Source organism: Pseudophryne corroboree, unplaced genomic scaffold (assembly GCF_028390025.1).
Source record: "Pseudophryne corroboree isolate aPseCor3 unplaced genomic scaffold, aPseCor3.hap2 scaffold_396, whole genome shotgun sequence".
In the NCBI taxonomy this organism is placed as follows: Eukaryota; Metazoa; Chordata; class Amphibia; order Anura; family Myobatrachidae; genus Pseudophryne; species Pseudophryne corroboree.
In genome coordinates this window covers 484,551-498,930 of record NW_026970037.1, presented here as the reverse complement: position 1 = coordinate 498,930, position 14,380 = coordinate 484,551, and the positions used below count along the sequence as shown (strand labels likewise).

Here is a 14,380-nt window from a genome sequence, read left to right as displayed (position 1 = left end):
TCAACTGAGGCAGCACAAGGGAACTCTCATCTGGGGACAACAACTGCAGGGAGAACACATATTTTCAGATGAACATGGGAGGGCAGAAGGCTGCCTAATACTGAAGCACCCCCAAACAACAAACCAAATGCAACAACTAGTGCAAGCATTCCTGGGGGAAGGCCTGCAGCAGATGGATTTGCATATGGCGATGTCATCCAAGCAGTGGGTCAAAGTTGGCTTCAACCCTCGTCTGCATATGAAAAGAGAAAAGGGGCGTGCAGGGCATGGCAGCCTTTTGCGGCACTTGGATGACCCCTAGTTCGCATTAAACACCTCCACCCTCCGTCGGTGTGGGGCTCATGTTGGCTATGCCCCAGCCCCTGAAGGATTCAAGCTGATTTCTTGCAGCAGCTGGGCACTGTAACAGCTCCAGAGCTGCTCTGTAAGGCAAGTAAAAGGGTGTGGGCCCTGCAGCACTACCCGTAGTTCGCATTGTGCGAGACCCCTAGTTCGCATTAAACACCCCCACCCTCCTTCGGTGTGGGGCTCATGTTGGCCATGCCCCAGCCCCTGAAGCATTCACGCTGATTTCTTGCAGCAGCTGGGCACTGTAACAGCTCAAGAGCTGCTCTATAAGGCAAGTAAAAGGGTGTGGGCCCTGCAGCACTACCTGTAGTTTGCATTGTGCATTGGAAGGCACAAAGTAAGCAGACGGGAGGAGAAGTCAGGATAGTGCACAAGGGTATAGACGGGAGGGGCTCAAGAAAAAAGAAGTGGAAACAGACAGCAAACTAGGCTTCCAATGCACAATGCAAACTACAGGTAGTGCTGCAGGGCCCACACCCTTTTACTTGCCTTACAGAGCAGCTCTGGAGCTGTTTAATCACTCAATTGGATTTTTCTGCCAGCATAATTTTTCTCTTACGTCCTAGAGGATGCTGGGGACTCCGTAAGGATAGACGGGCTCCGCAGGAGACATGGGCACTTTAAGAAAGACTTTAGATCTGGGTGTGCACTGGCTCCTCCCTCTATGCCCCTCCTCCAGACCTCAGTTTACTACTGTGCCCAGAGGAGACTGGGTGCTTTTCAGGGAGCTCTCCTGAGTTTCCTGACAGAAAGTATATTTGTTAGATTTTTTTATTTTCAGGGAGCCTGCTGGCAACAGACTCCCTGCATCGAGGGGCGGAGGGGAGAGATGCACACCTACTTCTGTGAGTTGATAGGCTCTGCTTCTTAGGCTACTGTACAGCATTAGCTCCAGAGGGATCGGTACGCAGGTCTCACCCTCGCCGTCCGTCCCAGAGCCGCGCCGCCGTCCCCCTCGCAGAGCCGGAAGATAGAAGCCGGGTGAGTATGAGAAGAAAAGAAGACTTCAGAGGCGGCGGAAGACTTCATGATCTTCACTGAGGTAACGCACAGCAGTAAAGCTGTGCTCCATTGCTCCAATACACCTCACACACGGCAGTCAGTGTAAGGGTGAAGGGCGCAGGGGGGACGCCCTGGGCAGCAATATAGACCTCTCTTTGGCAAAATAAATATATATGCAGCTAGGCACTGTATATATATATAAGAGCCCCCGCCATTTTTTTACTATATTTCAGCGGGACAGAAGCCCGTCGCTGAGGGGGTGGGGCTTCTCCCTCAGCACTCACCAGCGCCATTTTCTCCACAGCACCGCTGAGGGGAAGCTCCACGGACTCTCCCCTGCTTATACCACGGTAGAAAGAGGGTCTTAAAGAAGAGGGGGGCACATAATTAGGCGCATATATATATGGAAATACAGCGCTACTGGGTAAACATAAAATGATTGTGTTTTTTTCCTGGGTCATATAGCGCTGGGGTGTGTGCTGGCATACTTTCTCTCTCTGTCTCTCCAAAGGGCCTTGTTGGGGAACTGTCCTCAGATAAGAGGATTCCCTGAGTGTATGGTGTGTCGGTACACGTGTGTCGACATGTCTGAGGTAGAAGGCTCTCCTAGAGAGGAGCAGGAGCAAATTAATGTGGTGTCTCCATCGACAACGCCGACACCTGACTGGATGGATATGTGGAATGTTTTAAGTGCTAATGTAAACTTATTACACAAGAGATTAGACAAAGCTGAAGCTAGGGAACAGTCAGGGAGTCAACCCATGCCTGTCCCTATGTCGCAGGGACCTTCGGGGTCTCAAAAGCGCCCACTATCCCAAATAGTTGACACAGATACCGACACGGATTCTGACTCCAGTGTCGACTACGATGATGCAAAGTTACAACCAAAATTGGCTAAATGTATTCGATATATGATTATTGCAATAAAAGATGTTTTGCACATCACAGAGTCCCCTGTCCCTGACACGAGGGTACACATGTATAAGGGAAAGAAACCTGAGATAACCTTTCCCCCCTCACATGAGTTGAACGAATTATGTGAAAAAGCTTGGGAATCTCCAGACAAAAAGCTGCAGATTCCCAAAAGGATTCTTATGGCGTATCCTTTCCCGCCAATGGACAGGATACGGTGGGAATCCTCCCCTAGGGTGGATAAAGCATTGACACGCTTATCCAAAAAGGTAGCGCTGCCATCCCAGGATACGGCTACCATCAGGGACCCTGCTGACCGCATGCAGGAGGTTACCCTAAAGTCCATTTACACACATTCTGGTACCTTACTCAGACCGGCAATTGCGTCGGCCGGGGTTGTAGCGCGGTGGCAGCATGGACAGATACCTTATCAGCAGAGATTGAGACCCTAGATAAGGATGCTATGTTATTGACCATAGGGCATATAAAAGATGCTGTCCTATATATGAGAGATGCTCAAAGTGACATTAGTCTACTGGGTTCTAGAATAAACGCTATGTCGATTTCTGCTAGACGAGTCCTATGGACCCGGCAATGGACAGGTGATGCCGACTCAAAAAGGCATATGGAGGTTTTACCTTACAGGGGTGAGGAATTGTTTGGGAAAGGTCTCTCGGACCTAGTCTCCACAGCTACAGCTGGTAAATCAAATTTTTTGCCTTATATTCCCTCACAGCCTAAGAAAGCACCACATTATCAAATGCAGTCCTTTCGATCACAGAGAAACAAGAAAGTACGAGGTGCGTCCTTTCTTGCCAGAGGTAAGGGCAGAGGGAAGAAGCTGCACAACACAGCTAGTTCCCAGGAACAGAAGTCCTCCCCGGCTTCTACAAAATCCACCGCATGACGCTGGGGCTCCGCTAAAGGAGTCCGCCCAGTTGAGGGCACGTCTTCGAGTTTTCAGCCACATCTGGGTTCATTCGCAGGTGGATCCCTAGGCAATAGAAATTGTTTCTCAGGGTTACAAGCTGAAATTCGAAGAGGTGCCTCCTCGCCGGTTTTTCAAATCGGCCCTACCATCTTCTCCCCAGGAAAGGGAGATAGTGTTAAATGCAATTCACAAATTGTATCTTCAACATATGCAGATGAGGGTTCCAGCCAACTTTGGCCCACTGCTTGGATGACATCACCGTATGTAAATCCGTCTTCTGCAGACCTTCTCCCAGGAATGCTTGTACTAGTTGTTGCATTTGGTTTGTTGTTTGGGCGTGCTTCAGTATTAGGCAGCCTTCTGCCCTCCCATGTTCATCTGAAAATATGTGTTCTCCCGGCAGTTGTTGTCCCCAGATGAGAGTTCCCTTGTGCTGCCTCAGTTGAATCTCCTTTACTTGACAGAGATGTGCCTGAGCAGCGGCCCTCCCCAGCCCTATCTCAAATCATACTTATTTTGCATAGGAGATACCATGGTCATAAAGATTGTTCTCCCAGGGTGAGGTTCATTCATTGCATTCTGGGTATGCTGACCCCTGTGATTTCCCCAAATGTGGGAAACTCAACTGCATTATTTGTGGTAGTGGGGGACTGTGTTTGTGTTTTCCTCTTGTCAGCTCTGGTAAAAGTCAGATTTCTTTGTCTCAGATCTTCCTCTAGCCTTGTTCTTCTTTCGAGAGTTCCATTGTGCTGCCTCAGTTTGATCTCCTTCACTTGACAGGGGGGTACCCGAGCAGCGACCCTCCCCAGCTCTAGCCCAACTCCTACATACCTGCCAGGTGAGATACTATGATCATGAAGGTGCTTCTCCCAGGGCAAGGCTCACCCATTGCACTCTGGGTGTGCTGCTCCTGCGATTTCCCCAAATGTGGGAAACTTGACTGCATAATTTGTGTTTCCCCTGGTCGGCTCTCGTATAATTCAGATCTCTTTGTCTCAGGTCTCTCTCCAGCCTAGTTTGCTGTCTGTTTCCACTTCTGTTTTCTTGAGCCGCTCCCTTCTATGCCCTTGCGCACTATCCTGACTTCTCCCGTCTGCTTACTTTGTGCCTTCCAACGCACAATGCGAACTACAGGTAGTGCTGCAGGGCCCACACCCTTTTACTTGCCGTACAGAGCAGCTCTGGAGCTGTTACAGTGCCCAGCTGCTGCAAGAAATCAGCTTGAATGCTTCAGGGGCTGGGGCATAGCCAACATGAGCCCCACACCGAAGGAGGGTGGAGGTATTTAATGCGAACTAGGGGTCATCCAAGCACCGCAAAAGGCCGCCATGCCCTGCATAACCCTTTTCTCTTTTCATATGCAGATGAGGGTTCCAGCCAACTTTGGCCCACTGCTTGGATGACATCACCGTATGCAAATCCGTCTTCTGCAGACCTTCTCCCAGGAATGCTTTTACTAGTTGTTACATTTGGTTTGTTGTTTGGGGGTGCTTCAGTATTAGGCAGCCTTCTGCCCTCCCATGTTCATCTGAAAATATGTGTTCTCCCTGCAGTTGTTGTCCCCAGATGAGAGTTCCCTTGTGCTGCCTCAGTTGAATCTCCTTTACTTGACAGAGATGTGCCTGAGCAGCGGCCCTCCCCAGCCCTATCCCAAATCATACTTATTTTGCATAGGAGTTTCCATGGTCATGAAGATTGTTCTCCCAGGGTGAGGTTCATTCATTGCATTCTGGGTATGCTGACCCCTGTGATTTCCCCAAATGTGGGAAACTCGACTGCATTAATTGTGGTAGTGGGGGACTGTGTTTGTGCTTTCCTCTGGTCAGCTCTGGTAAAAGACAGATTTCTTTGTCTCAGATCTTCCTCTAGCCTTGTTCTTTTTTCGAGAGTTTCCTTGTGCTGCCTCAGTTGGATCTCCTTCACTTGACAGGGGGGTGCCCGAGCAGCGACCCTCCCCATCTCTAGCCCAACTCCTACTTACCTGCCAGGTGAGATACTATGATCATGAAGGTGCTTCTCCCAGGGCAAGGCTCACCCATTGCACTCTGGGTGTGCTGCTCCTACGATTTCCCCAAATGTGGGACACTTGACTGCATAATTTGTGTTTCCTCTAGTCGGCTACTCGTATAATTCAGATCTCTTTGTCTCAGGTCTCTCTCCAGCCTAGTTTGCTGTCTGTTTCCACTTCTCTTTTCTTGAGCCGCTGCCTTCTATGCCCTTGTGCACTCTCCTGACTTCTCCTGTCTGCTTACTTTGTGCCTTCCAACGCACAATGCAAACTACAGGTAGTGCTGCAGGGCCCACACCCTTTTACTTACCTTTCAGAGCAGCTCTGGAGCTGTTACAGTGCCCAGCTGCTGCAAGAAATCAGCTTGAATGCTTCAGGGGCTGGGGCATAGCCAACATGAGCCCCACACCGACGGAGGGTGGAGGTGTTTAATGGGAACTAAGGGTCATCCAAGCGCCGCAAAAGGCCGCCATGCCCTGCATACCCCTTTTCTCTTTTCATATGCAGATGAGGGTTCCATCCAACTTTGGCCCACTGCTTGGATGACATCACCGTATGCAAATCCGTCTTCTGCAGACCTTCCCCCAGGAATGCTTGTACTAGTTGTTGCATTTGGTTTGTTGTTTGGGGTGCTTCAGTATTAGGCAGCCTTCTGCTCTCCCATGTTCATCTGAAAATATGTGTTCTCCCTGCAGTTGTTGTCCCCAGATGAGAGTTCCCTTGTGCTGCCTCAGTTGAATCTCCTTTACTTGACAGAGATGTGCCTGAGCAGCGGCCCTCCCCAGCCCTATCCCAAATCATACTTATTTTGCATAGGAGATACCATGGTCATGAAGATTGTTCTCCCAGGGTGAGGTTCATTCATTGCATTCTGGGTATGCTGACCCCTGTGATTTCCCCAAATGTGGGAAACTCGACTGCATTATTTGTGGTAGTGGGGGACTGTGTTTGTGCTTTCCTCTGGTCAGCTCTGGTAAAAGTCAGATTTCTTTGTCTCAGATCTTCCTCTAGCCTTGTTTTTTTTCGAGAGTTTCCTTGTGCTGCCTCAGTTGGATCTCCTTCACTTGACAGGGGGGTATCCGAGCAGCGACCCTCCCCAGCTCAAGCCCAACTCCTACTTACCTGCCAAGTGAGATACTATGATCAGGAAGGTGCTTCTACCAGGGCAAGGCTCACCCATTGCACTCTGGGTGTGCTGCTCCTACGATTTCCCCAAATGTGGGACACTTGACTGCATAATTTGTGTTTCCTCTGGTCGGCTACTCGTATAATTCAGATCTCTTTGTCTCAGGTCTCTCTCCAGCCTAGTTTGCTGTCTGTTTCCACTTCTCTTTTCTTGAGCCCCTGCCTTCTATGCCCTTGTGCACTCTCCTGACTTCTCCTGTCTGCTTACTTTGTGCCTTCCAACGCACAATGCAAACTACAGGTAGTGCTGCTGGGCCAACACCCTTTTACTTGCCTTACAGAGCAGCTCTGGAGCTGTTACAGTGCCCAGCTGCTGCAAGAAATCAGCTTGAATGCTTCAGGGGCTGGGGCATAGCCAACATGAGCAGCAAGATGCAGCACTGGACTATTAGTAATGTACTGTTGTATGCTGAGCACCACAATGCAGCACAAGACAATGAGCAGTGATACTGAGCACTGATGAGGATACTACAGAGAACTGACACTGAGCAGGAGAGACACACTACTAGTATTACTGAGCAGCAATAAGTAACCACTGATACTGGGCACTGATATTGAGATTTCCACTGAGAGAACATAGCCACGTCCTCTCCGCTCTCTCTTCAATGCACGAGTAAAAATGGCGGCAACGCGCAGCTCTTTATATGGAATCCGAATCTCGCGAGAATCCGACAGCGGGATGATGACATTTTCCCTTGTTCAGGTTTTCCGAGTCAGGCGGGAACAACCGAGCCTGCCTCGGACCAGTGTAAACCACGCGGAGTTCGTCGGGAATTCGGTTCTCGGAGAACCGAACCCGCTCCTCTATATATACTATATTACTATCTTACTGTAGTATACAGAACACCACAATGCAATGAGCAGTGATAGTGAGCACTGATGAGGATACTAGAACTGACACTGAGCAGCAAGATGCAGCACTGGACTATTAGTAATGTACTGTAGTATGCTGAGCACCACAATGCAGCACAAGACAATGAGCAGTGATACTGAGCACTGATGAGGAGACTACTGAGAACTGACACTGAGCAGGAGAGACACACTACTAGTATTACTGAGCAGCAATAAGTAACCACTGATACTGAGCACTGATATTGAGATTTCCACTGAGAGAACATAGCCACGTCCTCTCCGCTCTCTCTTCAATGCACGAGTAAAAATGGCAGCAACGCGCAGCTCTTTATATGTTACAGTGCCCAGCTGCTGCAAGAAATCAGCTTGAATGCTTCAGGGGATGGGGCATGGCCAACATGAGCCCCACACCAAAGGAGGGTGGGGGTGTTTAATGCAAACTAGGGGTCATCCAAGCACTGCAAAAGGCCGCCATGCCCTGCATGCCCCTTTTCTCTATGGAATCCGAATCAGCATGAATGCTTCAGGGGATGGGGCATGGCCAACATGAGCCCCACACCAAAGGAGGGTGGGGGTGTTTAATGCGAACTAGGGGTCATCCAAGCACTGCAAAAGGCCGCCATGCCCTGCATGCCCCTTTTCTCTTTTTATATGCAGATGAGGGTTCCAGCCAACTTTGGCCCACTGCTTGGATGACATCACCGTATGCAAATCCTTCTGCTGCAGACCTTCCCCCAGGAATGCTTGTACTAGTTGTTGGATATGGTTTGATATTTGATGGTGCTTCAGTATTAGGCAGCCTTCCGCCCTCCCATGTTCATCTGAAAAGATGTGGTCTCCCTGCAGTTGTTGTCCCCAGACGAGAGTTCCCTTGTGCTTCCTCAGTTGAATCTCCTTAACTTGACGGGGGAGGGGCTGCCCGAGCTGCCACCCTCCCCAGCCCTATCCCAACTCATACTTATTTTACATATTAGATCTCTTGATCATGAAGATTGTTCTCACAGGGTGAGGTTCATCCATTATATTTTAAAATAGGAAGGTACAAATTACATATTTGAATTGCATCTATGTGCTGGATTCAAATGTCCCCCCCCCCTTCCTTTCTCAATTGTGCCCGTCAGCAGCTATTCTAAGGTTGCTGCCAATGGGTGTGACACATTCATTTCTTCTGTGGGGTACACTGGACTCCACAAGGATTCACATTGGGGTGTAGAGTAGGATCTTGATCTGAGGCACCAACCGGCTCAAAGCTTTTGACTGTTCCCAAGAAGCTCAGTGCATTCTCCTCTATAACCCCGCTTCCATGAACAGGGAGCTCAGTTTGTAGTTGGTGCCTTCAGTAGCAGGCCAATTAACAGGGGCCTGCCTCAGGCAGCCTATTCTTAGCTATTAATTTTGACAAGAAAAGAAGAACTTGTTTTATGAGAATCTACAAGGGCTGCAGCAGGCTAGGTCTAATAGACATCTTTACTGCAGCTTCATCACTCCCAGCGGCGCTGTATACTCCCGTGCCCTGGTTGCTGGGTCACTGCAGCGGAGGCTCCGGTTTCATCCTAAGGTCAGTCACACACACACCACCCTTCCGGATGACGAGGCCGCTGATGAAGGGGAGCGAGGCCGTAGGGGGTGGGCCGTGTGCGCACTGCGGTGGACACTGATTACTGGGCAGCCGCTCCACTAGCCACCAGGTACAGTTAAGGAGCACAGGTCTGGGGGTTTTTCTCCTATATTAACCCAATTTTGTACTGCCCGCAGCGCATTGTGATAGGTAATAGGGCCTGATTCAGGTTGGATTGCAATCACAATAAGCGATCCAACTGCAAAAATTGCTAAGAGCATACGCATGTGCCTGCATTTTCTGCGGCACCCCGCAGAGAATGTGATCGCCTCTGCCTGTCAATCGGGGCGGGGAAGGGGGGGAGAGGTGGGTCAGCAACACTCCATTTCCAAGTCAGGGATGGAGCGGTGCGGGGGCAAGGCTTCAAAATGGGGTCTGCAACGGAGGAGACACAGGGGGCGTGGTCACAGCGGCTGTATGACATCACATTCAGCCGCTGTGATCACAAAAATGGTGGCGGCTTCCTGCGCGCACATACAGTCTGCACCAGCAGGAGCCTACACCATTTTTTATGATCACGCTGAACTGCAGTGCGACTGCAATTACAGCATGGTCAAGAAGGGAGGCGTCATGCTGGGTGGCCATGCCCTGTCACTGTGCAGGAGCCAGCACCGCTCACACACTAGTCCCCGGGTGCAGCCCCCAACCCCCGGGACACCCGGAGCAACAAAATGTAGATTCAGGCCACCAGGCCACGCCCCTACCTATGAAACCATGCCTCCTTTTTACCATTGCGCTGCTTATCTGCGCGCACTGCATTACAATCTCCCTCGCCACCTCTCTGGGTGTCACCAGTGATAGTGACACCTCTGCCATGCTTGTAGCAGCTGGTCCTAAGATCTACGCCTCACACCCTGAGTGTTTGCCCTTGTGACTTGTTGATCATCATAGCGAAGCAGATGCTTACAGAAAACTGCAGGGGCTTAGATTGAAAATAAAAAAAATGATGGGTATAAGGTAGAGAGGAGCGGGTTCGGTTCTCCGAGAACCGAATTCCCCACGAACTCCACGTGGTTTACACTGGTCCGAGGCAGGCTCGGTTGTTCCCGCCTGACTCGGAAAACCTGAACAAGGGAAAATGTCATCATCCCGCTGTCGGATTCTTGCGAGATTCGGATTCCATAGAGAAAAGGGGCATGCAGGGCATGGCGGCCTTTTGCAGTGCTTGGATGACCCCTTGTTCGCATTAAACACCCCCACCCTCCTTTGGTGTGGGGCTCATGTTGGCCATGCCCCATCCCCTGAAGCATTCAAGCTGATTTCTTGCAGCAGCTGGGCACTGTAACAGCTCCAGAGCTGCTCTGTAAGGCAAGTAAAAGGGTGTGGGCCCTGCAGCACCACCTGTAGTTCGCATTGTGCGTTGGAAGGCACAAAGTAAGCAGACGGGAGGAGAAGTCAGGATAGTACACAAGGGCATCCTTTTCTCTTAGTCCGTAGAGGATGCTGGGGTCACATTAAGAACCATGGGGTATAGACGGGATCCGCAAGAGACATGGGCACTTTAAGACTTTCAAAGGGTGTGAACTGGCTCCTCCCTCTATGCCCCTCCTCCAGACTCCAGTTATAGGAACTGTGCCCAGGGAGACGGACATTTCGAGGAAAGGATTTATAGTTAAACTAAGGTGAGCATCTTACCAGCTCACACCTTAAGCATGCCGCAGAACGTGGCATTCAACAGAACACAAGCCAACGGCATGAACAATTGCAGCAAAAAGCTGACCAGAACCGTAACACAACATGTGTATAACCACAAGTAATAACTGCAGACACAGTATGGACTGGGACGGGTGCCCAGCATCCTCTACGTACTAAGAGAAAAGGATTTACCGGTAGGTATTAAAATCCTATTTTCTCATACGACCTAGAGGATGCTGGGGTCACATTAAGAACCATGGGGTTATACCAAAGCTCTTGAACGGGTGGGAGAGTGCGTACGACTCTGCAGCACCGAATGACCCAACTTGAAGTTATCATCAGCCAAGGTATCAAACTTGTAAAACTTAGCAAAAGTGTTTACTAAATAGCTGCTCGGCAAAGTTGCAATGCCGAGACTCCCCGACCAGCTGCCCAGGATGAACCCACCTTTCTAGTAGAATGGGTCTTCACCTAATTCAGTAACGGCAATCCTGCCGTGGAATGAGCATGCTGAATCTTACCACAGATCCAGCGCATAATGGTCTGCATGGAAGCAGGACACCCAATCATGTTGGGAGCATACAGGACAAACAGAGCCTCTGTTTTCCTAATCTGAACCGTTCTGGTGACATAAATTTTCAAAGTTCTGACCACAGCCAGAGACTTTGACTCAACGAAGGTGTCAGTGGCCAAAGGCACCATGTGGAAAGATGAACCACCTTCGGCAGAAATTGTTGACGTGTCCTCAATTCTGCTCTATCTTCATGAAAGATCAAATAAAGGCTCTTGTGATACTGCATGGTTTGTACTGTTTTCCATGTGCTCCCAGATCTTTCAAGCAAGTAGCATGGTCAAGAAAGTTCTGTTTGAAAAGAAACAAACATTTACTGTCATTGTTATGCAAATAAACTTACATTAAAGCTAACAAGAAAGCACACTCGTTCTGTCTTTAAACTGATAAAAGAAACCCCAATAATATGGGGCATGCAAAAATTGAGATAAAACTCAGTTTTGCTCCTCTCCACGGAAATCTTTAATAAAAGGCGAAATATTTGTTAGTTCTGAAGAGAAACCAGAGCATGACCAAGATTCCACCTGTCGCCTGAGTGCCATGCCAGCAGTTCTCATTCTGCTCAAAGTAAGCACCCAATTTGAATGAAAGAAAGCAGATTTCTCACCAGGCTTCCCCTTGCTATAAACATGGTTTGTACTCTTTTCCATGTGCTCCCAGATCTTTCAAACAATTAGTGTGGTCAAGAAAGTTCTGTTTGAAAAGAAACAAACATTTACTGTAATTTCTATGCAAATGAGCTTACATTAAAGCACACTCGTTCTATCTTTAAACCAATAAAATAAAACCCCAATAAGATGGGGCATGCAAAAATTGAGATAAAACTCAGTTTTGCTCCTCTCCACGGAAATCTTTAGTAAAAGGCGAAAGATTTGTTCGTTCTGAAGAGAAACCACAGCATGACCAAGATTCTACCTGTCGCCTGAGTGCCATGCCAGCAGTCCTCATTCAGCTCAAAGTGAGCACCCAATTTGAAAGAAAGAAAGCAGATTTCTCACCAGGCTTCCCCTTGCTATAAACATGGTTTGTACTCTTTTCCATGTGCTCCCAGATCTTTCAAGCAATTAGTATAGTCAAGAAAGTTCTGTTTGAAAAGAAACAAACATTTACTGTCATTTCTACGCAAATGAGCTTACATTAAAGCACACTCGTTCTATCTTTAAACTGATAAAAGAAACCCCAATAAGACGGGGCATGCAAAAATTGAGATAAAACTCAGTTTTGCTCCTCTCCACGGAAATCTTTAGTAAAAGGCGAAAGATTTGTTCGTTCTGAAGAGAAACCAGAGCATGACCAAGATTCCACCTGTCGCCTGAGTGCCATGCCAGCAGTCCTCATTCAGCTCAAAGTGAGCACCCAATTTGAAAGAAAGAAAGCAGATTTCTCACCAGGCTTCCCCTTGCTATAAGCATGGTTTGTACTCTTTTCCATGTGCTCCCAGATCTTTCAAGCAATTAGTATGGTCAAGAAAGTTCTGCTTGAAAAGAAACAGACATTTATTGTCATTGTTATGCAAATATACTTACATTAAAGCTAACAAGAAAGCACACTCGTTCTGTCTTTAATCCGATAAAAGAAACCCCAATAATATGGGACATGCAAAAATTGAGATAAAACTCAGTTTTGCTCCTCTCCACGGAAATCTTTAGTAAAAGGCGAAAGATTTGTTCGTTCTGAAGAGAAACCAGAGCATGACCAAGATTCCACCTGTCGCCTGAGTGCCGTGCCAGCAGTCCTCATTCAGATCAAAGTGAGCGACAATTTGAAAGAAAGCAGATTTCTCACCTGTCTTCTCCTTGCTATAAGCATGGTTTGTACTGTATTCCATGGGCTCCCAGATCTTTCAAGCAAGTAGCATGGTCAAGAAAGTTCTGTTTGAAAAGAAACAAACATTTACTGTCATTTCTATGCAAATGAGCTTACATTAAAGCACACTCATTCTATCTTTAAACCGATAAAAGAAACCCCAAAAAGATGGGGCATGCAAAAATTGAGATAAAACTCGGTTTTGCTCCTCTCCACGGAAATCTTTAGTAAAAGGCGAAAGATTTGTTCGTTCTGAAGAGAAACCAGAGCATGACCAAGATTTTTATCTGAAAATATGTGTTCTCCCTGCAGTTGTTGTCCCCAGATGAGAGTTCCCTTGTGCTGCCTCAGTTGAATCTCCTTTACTTGACAGGGGGATGCTCGAGCAGCGACCCTCCCCAGCTCTAGCCCAACTCCTACTTACCTGCCAGGTGAGATACTATGATCATGAAGGTGCTTCTCCCAGGGCAAGGCTCACCCATTGCACTCTGGGTGTGCTGCTTCTGCGATTTCCCCAAATGTGGGAAACTTGACTGCATAATTTGTGTTTCCCCTGGTCGGCTCTCGTATAATTCAGATCTCTTTGTCTCAGGTCTCTCTCCAGCCTAGTTTGCTGTCTGTTTCTACTTCTCTTTTCTTGAGCCGCTCCCTTCTATGCCCTTGCGCACTATCCTGACTTCTCCCGTCTGCTTACTTTGTGCCTTCCAACGCACAATGCAAACTACAGGTAGTGCTGCAGGACCCACACCCTTTTACTTGCCTTACAGAGCGTCTCTGGAGCAGTTACAGTGCCCAGCTGCTGCAAGAAATCAGCTTGAATGCTTCAGGGGCTGGGGAATAGCCAACATGAGCCCCACACCGAAGGAGGGTGGAGGTGTGTAATGCGAACTAGGGGTCATCCAAGCGCCGCAAAAGGCCGCCATGCCCTGCACGCCCCTTGTCTCTTTTCATATGCAGACGAGGGTTGAAGCCAACTTTGACCCACTGTTTGGATGACATCACCATATGCAAATCCATCTGCTGCAGGCCTTCCCCCAGGAATGCTTGCACTAGTTGTTGCATTTGGTTTGTTGTTTGGGGGTGCTTCAGTATTAGGCAGCCTTCTGCCCTCCCATGTTCATCTGAAAATATATGTTCTCCCTGCAGTTGTTGTCCCCAGATGAGAGTTCCCTTGTGCTGCCTCAGTTGAATCTCCTTTACTTGACAGAGATGTGCCTGAGCAGCGGCCCTCCCCAGCCCTATCCCAAATCATACTTATTTTGCATAGGCGATACCATGGTCATGAAGATTGTTCTCCCAGGGTGAGGTTCATTCATTGCATTCTGGGTATGCTGACCCCTGTGATTTCCCCAAATGTGGGAAACTCGACTGCATTATTTGTGGTAGTGGGGGACTGTGTTTGTGCTTTCCTCTGGTCAGCTCTGGTAAAAATCAGATTTCTTTATCTCAGATCTTCCTCTAGCCTTGTTCTTCTTTCGAGAGTTCCCTTGTGCTGCCTCAGTTGGATCTCTT

General features: G+C 48.5%; 13 non-coding genes across 13 annotated transcripts; 8 read left to right on the top strand and 5 right to left on the bottom strand.

Moving 5' to 3' along the window:
- Window positions 1–3,700: 3,700 nt before the first annotated feature.
- On the top strand, window positions 3,701–3,864 carry LOC135023011 (U1 spliceosomal RNA). Its single transcript, XR_010220020.1, has one exon. It is a non-coding gene; the product is annotated as a U1 spliceosomal RNA (small nuclear RNA).
- A 152-nt stretch (window positions 3,865–4,016) lies between these two features.
- Window positions 4,017–4,179, top strand: LOC135023255 (U1 spliceosomal RNA). The gene has a single exon (XR_010220257.1). It is a non-coding gene; the product is annotated as a U1 spliceosomal RNA (small nuclear RNA).
- A 671-nt stretch (window positions 4,180–4,850) lies between these two features.
- On the top strand, window positions 4,851–5,014 carry LOC135023065 (U1 spliceosomal RNA). Its single transcript, XR_010220074.1, has one exon. It is a non-coding gene; the product is annotated as a U1 spliceosomal RNA (small nuclear RNA).
- Window positions 5,015–5,166: 152 nt separating this feature from the next.
- Window positions 5,167–5,330, top strand: LOC135023264 (U1 spliceosomal RNA). The gene has a single exon (XR_010220264.1). It is a non-coding gene; the product is annotated as a U1 spliceosomal RNA (small nuclear RNA).
- A 670-nt stretch (window positions 5,331–6,000) lies between these two features.
- Window positions 6,001–6,164, top strand: LOC135023168 (U1 spliceosomal RNA). Its single transcript, XR_010220173.1, has one exon. It is a non-coding gene; the product is annotated as a U1 spliceosomal RNA (small nuclear RNA).
- A 151-nt stretch (window positions 6,165–6,315) lies between these two features.
- Window positions 6,316–6,479, top strand: LOC135023348 (U1 spliceosomal RNA). Its single transcript, XR_010220316.1, has one exon. It is a non-coding gene; the product is annotated as a U1 spliceosomal RNA (small nuclear RNA).
- Window positions 6,480–11,456: 4,977 nt separating this feature from the next.
- On the bottom strand, window positions 11,457–11,572 carry LOC135023419 (U5 spliceosomal RNA). Its single transcript, XR_010220372.1, has one exon. It is a non-coding gene; the product is annotated as a U5 spliceosomal RNA (small nuclear RNA).
- A 275-nt stretch (window positions 11,573–11,847) lies between these two features.
- Window positions 11,848–11,963, bottom strand: LOC135023403 (U5 spliceosomal RNA). Its single transcript, XR_010220357.1, has one exon. It is a non-coding gene; the product is annotated as a U5 spliceosomal RNA (small nuclear RNA).
- A 274-nt stretch (window positions 11,964–12,237) lies between these two features.
- Window positions 12,238–12,353, bottom strand: LOC135023391 (U5 spliceosomal RNA). Its single transcript, XR_010220345.1, has one exon. It is a non-coding gene; the product is annotated as a U5 spliceosomal RNA (small nuclear RNA).
- A 286-nt stretch (window positions 12,354–12,639) lies between these two features.
- Window positions 12,640–12,755, bottom strand: LOC135023397 (U5 spliceosomal RNA). The gene has a single exon (XR_010220351.1). It is a non-coding gene; the product is annotated as a U5 spliceosomal RNA (small nuclear RNA).
- Window positions 12,756–13,024: 269 nt separating this feature from the next.
- Window positions 13,025–13,140, bottom strand: LOC135023385 (U5 spliceosomal RNA). The gene has a single exon (XR_010220339.1). It is a non-coding gene; the product is annotated as a U5 spliceosomal RNA (small nuclear RNA).
- Window positions 13,141–13,284: 144 nt separating this feature from the next.
- LOC135023242 (U1 spliceosomal RNA) lies at window positions 13,285–13,447 on the top strand. Its single transcript, XR_010220244.1, has one exon. It is a non-coding gene; the product is annotated as a U1 spliceosomal RNA (small nuclear RNA).
- A 671-nt stretch (window positions 13,448–14,118) lies between these two features.
- LOC135023045 (U1 spliceosomal RNA) lies at window positions 14,119–14,282 on the top strand. Its single transcript, XR_010220053.1, has one exon. It is a non-coding gene; the product is annotated as a U1 spliceosomal RNA (small nuclear RNA).
- Window positions 14,283–14,380: the final 98 nt, after the last annotated feature.